Source organism: Tympanuchus pallidicinctus, unplaced genomic scaffold (assembly GCF_026119805.1).
Source record: "Tympanuchus pallidicinctus isolate F22 unplaced genomic scaffold, pur_lepc_1.0 scaffold3, whole genome shotgun sequence".
Taxonomy (NCBI): Eukaryota; Metazoa; Chordata; class Aves; order Galliformes; family Phasianidae; genus Tympanuchus; species Tympanuchus pallidicinctus.
The window spans coordinates 58,112,753-58,127,778 of record NW_026294747.1 but is presented as its reverse complement, the minus strand read 5'-3'; the positions used below and the strand labels follow the sequence as shown (position 1 = coordinate 58,127,778).

At 47.1% G+C, this 15,026-nt stretch overlaps 2 long non-coding RNA genes across 2 annotated transcripts in view; both read right to left on the bottom strand.

The window, feature by feature from the left end:
- Positions 1-15,026, bottom strand: part of LOC128087260 (uncharacterized) — a 345,044-nt gene that overhangs the window by 305,828 nt on the left and 24,190 nt on the right. The window lies entirely within an intron of this gene.
- Positions 2,665-14,554, bottom strand: LOC128087297 (uncharacterized). The gene is made up of 3 exons (XR_008209775.1): positions 14,004-14,554; positions 11,447-11,571; positions 2,665-4,683 (listed from the first exon to the last, which is right to left on the bottom strand). It is a non-coding gene; the product is annotated as an uncharacterized LOC128087297 (long non-coding RNA).

The window sequence follows — 15,026 nt, the reverse complement described above, 5'->3', positions numbered from 1 at the left end:
GTCACCGGAGTGACTGAGCACAATGATTCAGGCGTTAATTGGGTCCTTTCCTTTGGCACACGAATGTAAAAGTCCTCAGCACAGCAAAACCAAAGCAGTTGCATTCCTGAAATATTGCACTCCTGAAATAGCAAAATGCAAGGCAGCTCATTGAATCACAGGATGGCCTGGGTTGCAAAGGACCACAATGCTCATCTAGTTCCAACCCCCTGCTATGTGCAGGGTCACCAACCACCAGACCAGGCTGCCCAGAGCCCAGAGTTCTGCAGCCCTGATTCCTCCCAGTCCCTCCTCACCGCTGTATCTCCAATGAAAGAGCCACACCTGTGACTTGAGGCTTCCTTACCTCTACTATGGACGTATCCTGCAGGAAGGATTAGCCCATCCTGCTGGATTTACTGTGGGAAGCAAAGCATCACTTTCCTGTCCTGCAACACAGCCCTGCAGCATGGTGGCAGGGATTTACAAGGGGCTGCTGGGTCCCAGGGCTCTGCAGCACTGCAATGGGACACGAAAGTAGCTGCCTTCTGCCCAGGCTTACAGCATTTGATCAGTGGCTGGGAGGGAGAATAAAGCCATGGTGTAAAGGCTGCAGGTGGTAGAAAGGGCAGGGCATGCAAATGCAGCTCAGAGGACAACAGAGCTCTCTGGCTCGTTGATCAGTTTGGCAGATCAAAAAGGTGAATTTAAATGTAAGATTACTCTGAAATTGAATGTTAAGACCCCAGGTCCAGGAGCAAAGGTTTCTTCAGAGGTGGGAGATTTCACTGTGAGCATCACAGCTCTGGGTGTGACTTCTGTCCGGGGGACCACCAGCAAGAGATCCCAGCCAGCTCTGTGCTCACAGAGACAGAGCAGAACTGGGGAGTGCAGGCAGAGAACAAAGTGACAATCCTCTGCATGCATCACTGCGGCAAGCAGCGGTCCTCTTCTGCTGTGAGTGTTGTCTAGAGCCAACGCCAGTGGTAACCCAGGAACCAAAACAATGAGTTTTGCCTTCAGACGTCCTCTATTTAGAGGGGAACAGAGCTCAGGAAGCTTTGCACTAGCACCAGGCAGAGGCCCTTCCTGGCTCCATAGCAGAGCTGTGAGCATTGCACCACAGCTTTGAGTTCCTGACCTTCGTGCAATAAAATCTGAAGGCTATTTAAATGGAAAAGGGAATCGTGAGTTTTTGCTTTGTGTCATATCACGAAGGTTTGAAATGAAAATGCTGTTCCTGGAGATGAAAGAACTTAAAATCTGCTCATGCTTTTTACCCTTAGGTTTAGAAAGCAAATAAATACGTAAACAAATAAATCAAGAATATTAAATCTCATCTAATCTGCTTTAAGCAGAAAATCTGAAAAGAGGATTTCTTATTCTGCAGCTGAAAGAGAGAGGCGTGTGAGTGTCTCACAAGGAGAGATTTGTTCTCAAGTAACCATTCAGAATTGGAATTAAATTAGTGCTAACAAAGCCAACTTCCTTTTTAAAACCCAGTTTATAAGCTGTGCTGCCTCAGATGTCCCCTTTTCCCTGTGGTCCCTCATCCCCAGCACCAACACCTGGGCTCACAGGGGAGGGACTAAACTCCTATTGCCAAAGGGGTTGGAGCTGGCAGGGATAATTTCCCAACTGAGGACACTGCTATGCTTTTCCTCAAGGTGCATTGCATTTGCTATTCCCATACCATAGGTGTTCCCTATTAAGAGGAACTTCTTAATTAACACTGCAATAAGAGCACTCCATTTCTTGTGTGCTTTCTTCTGACAGATGGTGAGACAGTGGAAGGCCAGAAATTTTCAGGAAATGGAACAACATTGTCACATTTACTGTACCTTGATTTCTAGCAGTATCTACTGCTCCAGATTCACACCCAACCAACTTATCTCAGTGTGTTGTGTTTCTAACAGCATTGCAGCCCTGCTACCAGCAGCTGGATGGGCTTGAATGCCATCCTAGAGCGCTGCTGGTATTCTCTTCCTTTTTGGATTGGCAATTACAGAGTTGTTCAGATTGGAAAAGACCTTTGAGATCAAGTCCAACCTCAACCTTCCGGTGCTGTGACCACTGCTCGACCTTCCCACTGGTCTGGCTGGGCTTTGCTCAGTGGTGTCTGCTCACTGCAGCCCACAGAGAGAAATGGAGGGCTGAGAAGGGAAGCTTTGCCCATAAAACGTGTTCTGGATATCGCTACCAAAGCTATAATTCACTACACCTTGAAGTTCTTTACTTTGCGTGTTCATTCATTGGCCAGGTTGGATGGGGCCCTGGACAGCCTGGGCTGCTGTGAAATGTGGAGGTTGGTGGCCCTGCATGGCACAGGGGGCTTGGAGCTTCGTGATCCTTGAGGTCCCTTCCAACCCAGGCCGTTCTGTGGTTCTGTGAATCCAAAATATGGTTTTAGGAAATCCTCATCATTGGGCTATTACATATTGGAAATAAATCACGTACTTAAAACTCCTTTGACCTTCAGGCATGCAGAACACACGATGAGGCAGGGGGCTGGCACGTCACTTCTGCATTCAGTGCAGTGGAAAATACTGAATTTCTGTGAAAATCATCTCTCATTTAGCAGTCAGCAGGATGAAATAATGAATCAAATAGAAAAATAGACAATGATGTTCTATGGAGAATCTTCACACGGTCTGTACGTGGCACAGTATTCATAAAATTTGTATTAAGTATTTTCTCATCACGTTGAGTTTCAAATGATGGAGATAAAGCAACTCAAACAGCAACTGTGCACTCTGGCATAAACTAGTTAAAATAATTTGCCTCTGCGCGCTACAAAACATGAGCACTGAATAGAAAATTATATTAAAAATTTATATAGTATTTCCTTGCTAAGCTTTACATGCATTGTAATCATGAGATCCATTCTGATAACATCGTAATACAAAATAACGGGGATGACTCATCCAGCATGTAGAAATCAAGAAAGCATGTGGTGCTGCATGATTATGGCAGTGTTTATGAGTTGTTGCTTCCATTCACAAATGGAAGCAATGTTTTCAGAATAAAAGCAAGCGCCGGAACGCGAGATGTAATTTCCAGGGCTGGGGCTGTAGGTGGACTTCCACTAAAATATTCATGATTTGAGCTGTTCGCAGCTCGAATTAATTGCCATCCATAATTAATCTGCCCCGTAGAATCCTTCCATTTTATATACAGGGGATTTATTGGACATGCCCCTCTAATTCGTATTGTTGGTTTTGTTTATTTGACGGCCCAAGTACAAAAGATAGTTCTTGTCATGGAGAAAAATCAATATTCAGTTCATCGCCTGCTGCCTGATCACCTTTAAACCCGCCACAGAACTCCTACACAATTTAAAAACCACTCAAATTAATTCCTTAATTCTAACCAAGCCACTTATCATTTACTCCCAAGGCACAAGCCTGAATCTCATCAGCTGGCAAAGGAGCAGTGGAGGAGCTGCAGGGATGCCAGGCCAGGAGCGTGGCTGGGGGCAACTGTGCTGTATGCCATGTGCTCGGGTGAGCTGCCTCCCAGCCACGTGCATCTGTTGCATAGAACCATTCCTATGAGAAAAGACCTCCAAGATCCCCAAGCCCAACCCCAGCCACCCCACACACCCACTGCCCACATCCCTCAGAGCCACATCTCCCTGGCTCTGGAGCACCTCCAGGGATACCCCACCACTGCTGGGCAGCTGTCCCAGTGCTCAACTGCTCTGTGGGAGAGGTTTTTCCCAGTATCCAACCTGGGCTGGGCGGGAGGGTAACATCCATTCAAATGGCTGTAGTGTGCAGGAGAAAGGGCTGTGATCCAGGGAGAACTGTGCCCATTCTTCTGAAACTGCCAGGTACTGTTCATGCCCAAGGATAAAGCAAAGAAAGCTTCTACCAGCACACAAACGTTATGCAGGAGCAAATTCCCCCTGCCAGTTCCCCTTGATGAGGTCAGTGATTAAAGGATGAACAGCCAGAAGCAGCAATCCAGAAGCTGCCGATCACACTTGAGGGTGGGCACCCCAAAACTCACCATCCTTGCAGATGCCAGCCTTATCCAGAGCCCCAGCTGAGCGGTGCAGGGATGCAAAGAGGCTGGGGAGGCCTCAGCAGTCCTTCCACGCTGCAGCTCTGATTCACGTCTAAGCCATTAGTTCCAGACACGTGGGTTTTCCAAATTATTCTGTCCTACATAAGTTGTATTTCACAGTGCTGGCTTTTATTTGCCGTCATCTTGTTGATCACCTTGCTTCATTAGTGTCCCTTTAGAGCAGAGAATTGCAGCTTTGGCTGATCTAAATAACTCTATCATCTGCAAATATACCACATCAGCAATCATTCCCTTCCCCATATGGTTAATTAGCATGCCAGACAGCAAGAGTCCCCAGGTGGAAGTCTCTGGACACCCTACAGTTAACCTTTTGCCATAGTCAAATGGCCATTTATTCCTACTCTGTGTTCTGGGATTTGGCTGAAGACATTTTGAAAGCCCAGATAAATGATGTCAGATGGCATTCCTTTGTGCCTGCTTGCTCAAGTGAAAAATAGACTGGTAGTTCCATGCAGAGCAATGCCACTGCAGCAGACGTGACACTGCCATGCTCTCAGGGGAGGCTGTGAAATCCCTGATCACTGTGGCTGTGCTGCATCCATCCTCCAGGCTCCAAGAGCTTTTGGGATGCATTCCTCAGCTCTTCCTGTCATTACTCCTTCCAAGTGTCAATGACTGGGAATAAGGAGATACAGATAAAGCTGTGTTATGAACAACGAGGAAAATGCTTATTGAAGTGCTACTTATATGCCTATAGAGGCTGTTCTGGGAAATCACAGAGCCACCAGGGTTGGAAAAAATCTTTAGGATCATCTAACTCAGGCTTCCACCTGTACCACTACTGCCCACTAACCCACGTTCCTTAGGGCCACATCTACTTTTTCCTTGGACACCTCCAGGATGGTGACCACACCACTCCCTCTGCAGCTGTGCCACTGCCCACAGCTCTCTGGGAGAACAAAGGTTTCCTAATATCCAACCTGAGCCTCCCCTGGCACAACTTGCGGCCTTATCTCTCATCCCATTGCTGTTACCTGGGAGAAAAGGAAACTCCTTGCCACAACCTCCATTCAGGAAAGCCCTTTTTCAGTTACATCCCTACACAGTCACCCACCACACACTGAACAACTCCTGAAGTGTTATCACACCTGGGCACAACTCAGGCACCAATACCTAACACAAAATGGAGGAAGCACGGCACAGGGTCCTGCCTCAAGCCAAGATCCTCAGCAAGTCTTCGGTGCCTAATGCTCCCTGAAATTAGTAACCCTAACGTCTCCAAGGATCTTAGCCTTATCATTGGGAAGTTGTCCACCTTGGTGAGAGCACATTCTCTTGCAGACACAGTGAGAGATGCGCCTGGAGGTGCTGCAAGGTCACAGAGGTGCCTGCTGCCAAGCAACCGGGAGTAAAGGCTGCAACACGCTGCACAAAACATTTGCAATTGATCAGTTGACCAACTTCAATTCCACAGCTTGTTTGCCTCCATCACAGTCTTGTTACCAGACAGGAAAAGGCAAACTCACAAAAACATCCTTCAATTAAGGGCTTGTAGCTCGCTGAGGTTTTTGCTTATGATTCAGTTCCATGAACTATGAGAGTGCCAACGGAAACCTTTCGAAGTAGTCAATGATTATTTTAACAATTCAACTTATTTTCAAACAAATTATCCAAGAAAACAGCAATTGCCAAATTCCGTGGATTCACTGAGCCAATGCATAATAGTATGTCATATAATTAAACTATTCATTAAGACTTCTGCTGGATAGAAAACTCAAAACTCAGAGGCATCTGACCTTTGGGGCACTGCAGACTTTCACACTTCAGTTATCCAGTTGCCTTAAAATTGCCTATTAGTAACTGCTTGACTTCATTGGCTTTGAGCAGTTTTTTGAACAGCAAATATAATACTAGATAAATGTAATGCTAATAGCTACTTATTTTTAATAACGGAGTCCTGAAAAATAATAAAGCATAATTCTCCTGTAGATGCACCCTGCCATTTTAATTAATTCTGCACTGATAGAAGCTTGCATTTTCTTTTTGCTTTCCATACATAGCTGTGCTTAAGGGAACCTAAGAGAAGAACAGTGCGTTCTCCTAAACAAGGGCCCCCCATGTAGTTTTCAGATAAGCAGAAATGTACAACTGGAAGGCAGATCCATGAGCTGCATTTGCAGCTGCGCCATTCTTCCTGTGATGGTAATTTTTCTTTCTGCAGTGGAAGTTACCTCCCAGGTAGGAGACGGAGACCCCAAGCTGCACAGAGCCCACCAGGAGCTGCCTCTGGAGGCCCACAGCTGCCCTGAGTGCTGCCCTGCTTGGTGCTGATAACACAGCAAGGCAGAGCGGACTGCAAGCATCCTCTACCCATAGCACGAAGAGCAGCCCATTGGTTTAGATGCAGTTTTAGTCCAGACCTTCCATGTACAACCTGATAGGTTTGGATTTTTTTGCCTTTTTTTTTTTTTTTTTAATGTTTCAGTAAAACAAACAAACAACATAAAAATGAAGGTTTGTTAATTGTATACATTAACTGTGCATTCCGTATGGGCCCATGACGATTCCTCTTTGCTCAGTGCATCCCAGGCAAACCACAAGTTTGGCAAGCAATGGCCTGGATAACAAAAGCATCCAAAGAATTTAATACTGATTATTACCCAGAGCAACTACTATCAGTAAGACAAAGATCCTAACCCAGCTCCCAAGGCAGGCTCTGCGCTGATACAATTTCCTTCCATCTCGCCGTAAGTAACCACTACCCAAACCCCCTCATCCACTTCAGAAGGTGAGGCAGGCACTGAGAGAGGCACAAGATGCTGGGCATACAGTCACAGAATTGCAGAATCATTCAGGTTGGAAAGACCTCTGAGTCCCCAGGCCCAACCCCAGCCCACCCCACCATGCCCACATCCCTCAGTGCCACGTTCCCACAGCTGCGAGCAGCTGCAGGGATGCTGAGCAATTCCACTCTGTGCAGCTGTGCCACTGCAGCACTGCTCTTTGAGGGAAGAAATATTTCCTAATAGCCAACATGAAGCACTGCAAGCACAACACACCTAACCTGCATGCACTGAGCAGGGGGGCACACGCACACACACTCCCCCCAGGCAGCAGAGTATGAAGTCTGTGGCTACGCATTACCTGAACGGTCGGCTGATCGATTTTGGCTTTTCTGCCCTGCTGCATAGTGGCTGAGCTAAATCTTGCCTTTTATTAACCTGTCCCTCCGGTGCCTGCCTAACGAAGTGCAGGGAGCAAAGTGAGCAAGAAAAACAGAAGGCTCTGAGCTGAGCACTCCGCTGCCTCTGGGAAAGGTCAGCTCCTCTCCAGCTGCCCGCCCCAGGCACCATCATGGGGAGAGGGAAGCAGTGCTGCACAGCACGGGCTGCCTCCTTTGCTCACTGGGATCCTGGTGTCAGCCCACCGACAGAGATGGATGGAGGTGTCTTTATTAAATTATGCTTACATTATCCTGGGCTCATAACGACTGCTGCTTGTTTGGACAGCTGAGAAGATCTGTGCTGCTGCTAGCTGATCTTGACATCATCATTAGTAGGAAACAATCAGGGAAAAGTGCTGTTAAAGCATATGGTGCCCACTTGAGTTTTTTTAAAAGAGGAAGTTAATAAATAAAACTTGAGAGCACCACTGACGCCTTCAGCCATTGTTTATTTACATAACCAGCTTCAGTACATCACTACACAGGAGGAACCTACACTATTTAGGAGGAAGTTTTGGAGCCAGAGGGTGGTGAGGCACTGGCACAGGTTGCCCAAGGAGGCTGTGGATGCTGGATGCCCCATCCCTGCAGGCATTCAAGGCCAGGCTGGATGTGGCTCTGGGCAGCCTGGGCTGCTGGTTGGCGACCTGCACACAGCAGGGGTTGGAGCTGGATGAGCACTGTGCTCCTGTGCAACCCAGGCCAATCTGTGATCAGACTAGTCACACGGTGGGGAAAAAAACTGCCACAAAATATACATGCAATGTCTTGAGTTTGCTTTTCACAGGAACAAAGGTCACTCTAGGATGGCAGATACAAAATAACCAAAGAAGAGGTGGGGTGAGGTTGTATTCCAGCTGGGAGTCCGCCGGATCAAATCACAAGAGTTTCTTCTCAAAGAAGAAATGCCCCCCCGGGCTGAACCTGCCTCACAACCAGGGGGACGTGTCCTCTTGGAATCCCATCCTCAGCCCCTCAAGGAGCAGGGAAAGAGCCCCAAGGTCTCTGCAGCAGAGTTCCGGTGAGTTCTGCCATTCACTGCCCAGAGAGCAGCAGCTGTCATTGGGGATGCAAAGTGGAGGCTCTGAAGGAGGGATAACATTTGAAAAGAACAAAGTAAACTATAAAATCCCAAATACAACAAACTTCAGGGCCTAATTATGAAGTCTGAATAAGAAATGCAGGAGAAGAATTAAGAGTTAGGCTTTTTTTCTTTTTTACTCATTCCAATAATATTTTGCCAAAGGCTTTTACTTAGCGAGACATCTTTCCATCAGAGGAGAGCAGAGAATTATGAATTTCAACTTCACCAGTAGATGCACGTAACTTTGGGAGGGGAGATAAAGATGAAAGAACAAAATGTACCGTCTGGCTTTGGGCAAATACCCACAGCCGGATTTGGTCAGGCTGCAAATTTCAAGATACTTCATGCAAAGGAGTAAGCTCTGCTGCAGTGTGTGCTTGTTCCCCAGTGGAGCACCTCGTGCCTCCCAGCCCCATGGGCACAGCAGAGCTGCCCCACACAGCAGTGAGCTACAGGTGCAGCAGTGTGGGCCATCCCGAGTCTCACAGCTCAGCAGAACAGATCCTGAAACATTTCAGAGATCTTCCAGCACCCTTCCCCCAGGTCCATTTGGCTGCCCTTTGATCATTAATTTCTGACTATTTCTCACCAGTTGCACCGTGTCTCTTAGCAGGTAGTAGAGGCTCCTTAAAGCATGGATGGCAACACACATTCCCAATTTCCCTTTTTCTGTTACTCCACATTTTTTGTCACATATTCTCACTGAGCAATCCCCAGCAAAACAGAGCTTCATACTGAGCAGACACCATTAGTATCACCTTGAAGTTGTGCGGCGACAGTTCTGGTTAATGAAACAGCACAGGTGTAATTGCTCACTCTTGATCATCAAATCAAATCTTAAATTAAAAATAAAATGTGTTCATAGCATCACAGAATGGCCTGGGTTGCACAGGAGCACAGTGCTCATCCAGCTCCAAGCCCTGCTGTGTGCAGGTCGCCAACCAGCAGCCCAGGCTGCCCAGAGCCACATCCAGCCTGGCCTTGAATGCCTGCAGGGATGGGGATCCACAGCCTCCTTGGGCAACCTGTGCCAGTGCCTCACCACCCTCTGAGTGAGCATTCCTTACAGCCTGGTCTGGCTAAGCCTCACTAGAAGTGATATTGTAAACACACTCTTTTGGCCTCAGAACAGAAATCTTTGCACGAAACTTGCAAAGCAGCATACAAGAAACCAGTGCTTGTTTGTCCATAAGAATCATGCTTACCAAGCCAGATCCACGGGGTCGTGGCTGCCCTGGAACCACAACACAGTTTAGTCAAGCTTTGCTGCATCTGAGCAATTTGTACAAAACCACACTCAAGAGGGCCCAGCTGTATCAGCTTTTGTCTCCTGAATTCCTCTCTCTCCATTTCTTTACTCCCTTTTAAAAATAAATAGAGTATCATGAACTCTCACATGAAGGAAAATCATGGGGCATCAGGAGTGTTATTTTCCCATTGTTGTGCTGGATACAACACTAGCAATCTATTAGCCATCAAGCAATCAGCTGAGAAGCCCCCTTTAGCACAAGTCCTTTGTGCTTCACTGAAGGCTTTTGACAGCCCTTCTCTGAAAAAGCAACTCTTTGTATGGCTCTCAGAAACGCCAATTTCATACCTGTTACAACACTTCCCTGTGAAATTACAAGGCTGTTCATGGGAGAAAAATCACTGCACACCATAACCGCTTGGTTTTTTATATCATGATTTGACTGTGTCACGCAGCTAAGGCAGAAACAACCAAAAAGCCCTCTCCATCACACAGAAATTAGAGCTGTTTTAAACAGAGGGGAGCAGCAGGGGGTGAGTGTGGCCTAGAATTACACGATGCACCCACGAACATCGTGCTTTAGCACAGAGCTGTCAGCCCCACCAGGACCCATTGCACCAGCCCCACCAGGACCCATTGCACCAGCAAGAGGCTTCCATGAGAGCTGCACTTGCACAATGGAACCAAAGCAGCCACACTGATCAGCTCCTCCATTAGGACACAGCTTGCTGCTGTGCAGATGAATGCTGCAGCAATTATAAATATGCTTTTCTTGCTGCCCAATTTGTGTGACAAGCAGGGCAGCTCAGAATTGCCAGGCCCTTCAGGAGATGGTACCTGTGGAGCAGCTGCACTGACACAGCGTGCTCTTGACTGAGGTTCCATATGCACACACACCTCAGATACCAGCACATTACAGATGCACACACAATTATCTATCACTGGGAGCAACGTGAAATAAATCTGAATAGCCAGGGTAATGACCCTGTACTAACTGGTGACACGACAAGCTGGAATCTGCAGGTCTTACACCTGGGTTGCAGCAACCTGCACTATCAGTACAAACTGGGGGAGGTAAGGATGGAGCACAGCCCTCCAAAAGGACCTGGGAGCACAGGTGGGTGGCAGCTGCTCATGAGCCAGCACTGTGCCCTCATAACCCAAGTCCTAACATATCCTGGGCTGTGTCCAACACAGCATGGCCAGCAGGGCGAGGGAGGGGATCTCCCCCTCTGCTCTGTGCTTTGAACCTCACTGGGAGCACCAAGAGCAGATGGGAGTGCTCAGCACAGGAGAAACCTGGAGATGATGGAGTGCATCCAGAGGAGGGCCACAGAAACAATCCCAGGGATGGGACACCTCCTTGTAAGACAGGCTGACAGTGTTCAGGTAACACCAGGAAGGGCCTTCATGAGCCCCCTGCAGGATACCCTCTATGAGGAGGCTTATACAAATGAGAAGACAGATACTGAACACACAGCCCAATATTTCAGTTACGGGTTGACCTTAGGGGCAGCTTTTTGCTCAGTCTGCACAAGGTGGCCCCCAACGTCTCTTCTAAAGGAACCATGTCAGACTTGGGCTGCTCCCTCCCCACCATTCCCAAAGCCAGCACTGAGCCAGGAACCCCCAGGGCAGACTCCATTAATGGAAGCAGAGCACCCCACAAAAAAGGGTAAGTTATTAGCAAAGTAATTAAGGGTGAGTTTTTTCTTAATACAGATAAGATGCAAGCAGGAATAATTCAAGCAAACCTTATAACCCTTTGAATTCAGAAGCCCAGATCATTAATGCAAAATGCTAATTAAAGCTTGCAAGCCTGGATACAGAAGAGGATGCTGTGATTTCGGGGTACCACGTCCTTAATCAGCCAGGTACTCACGTATTTCAGGGCAGCAGCTGGCCTGGATAACTCCATCCTTATCCTATCTACTGTCAAATGATGCTAAGCTGTGCAACATTTGCCCATTAGGGATGCTTCAAGCTTGGAATGTAGTCTGGCCTTACCTGCAGAAGTACATTAATATGTTACCAGCGCTGTATTTTGAAAGAGATAGAGAGGCAGCCTGCCAAGAAACAGCTGTGCAGTGACTCAGGATGCGTGCAAGTGATCTTGGAGAACCAGAACAAAAATGCAACTAAGTGGTGGCAGTTTTCTAAAGTACTATTGATGGCATAAATGCCAACTACTCCAGTGCAAAGAAAGGACAGAGGGCAGCCTGTGCAAGTCAGGGGATACCCACAGGCACAAGGCCAAAGTGCAGAGAAGGCAGAGACCAGCTCTGCCTGTATGAAGGACAAATGCTGAAAAAACAGCATGATTACATGGGGACAAACTAGGAGAACAAAGCATTCAGGGAGAACTCAGCAAGGAGAGTCCAGGGCACCAGGGGGTTCTGGGCAGGCAGGCAGCTCTGGAAGAAGAGAATGACAAGAGGGTGATAGGCAAAAGAGGCAGAAAAGGTTATGGAAGGTGGTAGTGAAAAGCCAGACTCTTTGATGCTCCTTTGCTATTGTTCTGCTTCACTCATTGGCAATGGGACAATCGTGATCAGGCATGTAATGAGGTCAGCACCACTGACATAACAGGAATAGCTCGGCTACAACAGAGAGGAGCAGGGTAGAGAACTTGAATATTTTCAGATGTGTGGGGTGATGAAATTGTCCATGAGTTCTTAGACAAGTGACTGACTCACCCAGAACTGCTTTCCTGCTACATCTGAGAAATTCTGGAGGAAGAATGAGGTTGGAGACCTCAACAAGGCAAACCACTGCTCAACTTGCATGTCCTATTGCAGTGCTCCTTGGGTAGCTCCGGTTCCCTGGAGCAAAATCAAATGCCATCGTTGCAAATCCCCAGAAGACACCCAGGAGATAAGGAACAACCAGATACATTCATCCAGAAGGACTCATGGAAACCACCGCCTCCCCTTCTCCAACCACACATGCCATACTGCTGGGACAGAGAAGGGGTTGGCAAAAAGGGAAGCAGGAGGTCTCTCAGGACTTGGCTTAGGTGCATTAATGCTCTTCTGCAGCATGGAAGGCTGAGAAACACGCTCTGCTGTACTGCATAGAAGCTGAATATGCTTCCACTGTCCAAAAGAGCCAGTTTGAAAGCTGAAATGGGAAGATGGAGCCAGCTCCCTCAGCCCAGTGCTGTTCACCATCAAAGGCCTGGTTGCTGGGAGGCAGAACATTCTTATCCATCTGCAGGTGGTTTGGAGCTGGGAAGGCATGCAGGAAGCAGAATTAGACTTCAAAGTGATCCTACCATATTAGAGAACTTAAATGGAAATTTGAACGAAATCCAACAAGCAATAATCCTGCTCAGATGAAGGAGAAGTAACAAGGTGGGGGCTTCCTAGGAAGTCTTGGGGCTGCGTGCTGAGTCACTAGCATTGCTCTGGTGTATGCAAAGCTGATGTCAGTGGGATGGACAGCCAACAGCACTCCCTGTAAGATGCAGGGTAGCTTTGTTTGTTTTGATACCCCAGTTTAAAAGAAGATGCTGTTATTTAAGAGAGGGAGAACGTAGATACCCATGATGACAGCTCTCACGTACACAATAAACCATAGGAAGAAATTCAAAACACAGGTTCCTCAGAGGAGATTTGGAGTCTCCACAACCAGAGTTATCCAAACACAACTGTGTGGGATGCTGGGCTGCTTCAGGTGGTCCCACAGGGGGTGAAGGAGTGCTCCAGTTCTGCCTCCAAAACACACAGCTCCCTGCGTTCAGTCACAGACAGGATGAAAACAAACCACAGCAAGATAGTTCTAGGCCAAACACTGGGAAAAACAGGTTAAGGAGCAGAAGAGTGCAGTTTCCCAAGAAATTTGTTTCACAACGTTTGGAAAGGAAGGAGAGAGGGAAAAAAAAAAGAGAAGGAAAAAAGAAAAAAAAAAGGCAAGAAAAGCATTTGTTAGATACCTCTGCTATAGTTCACGAAGCCTTTTGTTGGGTAGATGAACAGGGTAATATCCTAGAATGCAGCATTTATTGGATTATATTTTAGAGCTCTTCGGGTTCAAAAGCTAATAACATAACTCAAGTAAGCCAAGGGTGAGAAACAAGCAGGGGAGATGGGCACAGAAATAAACGATCAAATAACCAATCTGAAACCTCCTGCCATTTAATGCCGTGTTTGAGCTAATTCTCTCTAGGAGAGAGACATTCTGTAATACAGCAACAAAAGAAGAAAAATGCACTTACAGCCTAAAAATAAAATTCATGGTGGAGAAGAAGTGGAAGGCACAAACACTCCATAGCTATACGGAGCTTCCCCAGATCAGCAGGCAACAAAACAGCACGTGTGAAAACACATTCCACTAAGGAAAATTCTCCAAGTAAATCTGATTTAGCAATTTTGTGTACTTCACATTAACAGCAATTAACTCAACAGCAAAACACAGCAATTCTTTACCAGAAGGAGGACCTGTTTCCTGAAAACTCCCTACCCGAGATCTCTCACTGGGGTACAGTTCAGCACTGTTCACATTTGCTTCTCCTTCATGGGCTTGCTCTCAGCTGCTGCAATTACTGCAGATCCACATGTAGGCAGCACTCAGCTTTCTCCCCTCCCTTCCTCTCAAACAATTAACACCTCTGAAATTAAATCAATGCCAGGTGGTAAACCCTATTACTGCATGCTAGATAGAGAAGGCAGATTTCATTGTTGGTTCTGCGACTGTATTGGCAACTGTTTTCAGGCTATGAACGCAGCTTTATTTGTCCTAAATGCAAAATCCCAACCAATCTGCAGCAATCAATACAGCAGCAGGGATTTGGAACAACCTGCTACACGTCACAATGGGAACGCTTCCAACAAATCATATCTCAGAAGTGCTTAAATCCAACCTTAATTCTCCCTTTTTCTCCCTTAGAATTGGTCGAATCCGTGGCGCTATTTGTAAAAACAGGTTTACTTATCTATGTGACAGGAAGATTGAGCATAAAATGCCCGTGAAAGATTTTATTTTTGTAAAGGAAAGGCATTACTGGACCGAGAAAAGCACACTGAAAGATTAACGGTAGATCTAGTCGAAAACTACTGCTAATCTGTTCATTGGACAGAAAATCTGGTTTCCTCAAATGCCGGCGTTTGTACAGGATGATGGATTTGGCCACGGTGCTATTTCCTCAGGGAAAGCTCTGTAATTACCAGGCTAAGAGGGAAGGGTTCATTTTGGGGTGCTTCTGCCCATGGGAGCATGCAGTGGGTGCTGCGGGAGTCCCTCACCCCTGTCCCAGTGAGCCCACAATTGCGGGTGCCCACACCTGCTGGGGCTGCAGGACGTGCCTCCACTGGACTAATCCCAGGCACTCAGATATTTGGGAGCTCAGGAGAACTTTCTATCCCACATTTCAGGCGCTTTGCTGGTTTGCACCTGATGTGAGCCAGGCTTCCCTGCCAGCCCCATCCTGCGGCTCACACCCAGCTGCTAAATGGCTCCCACTG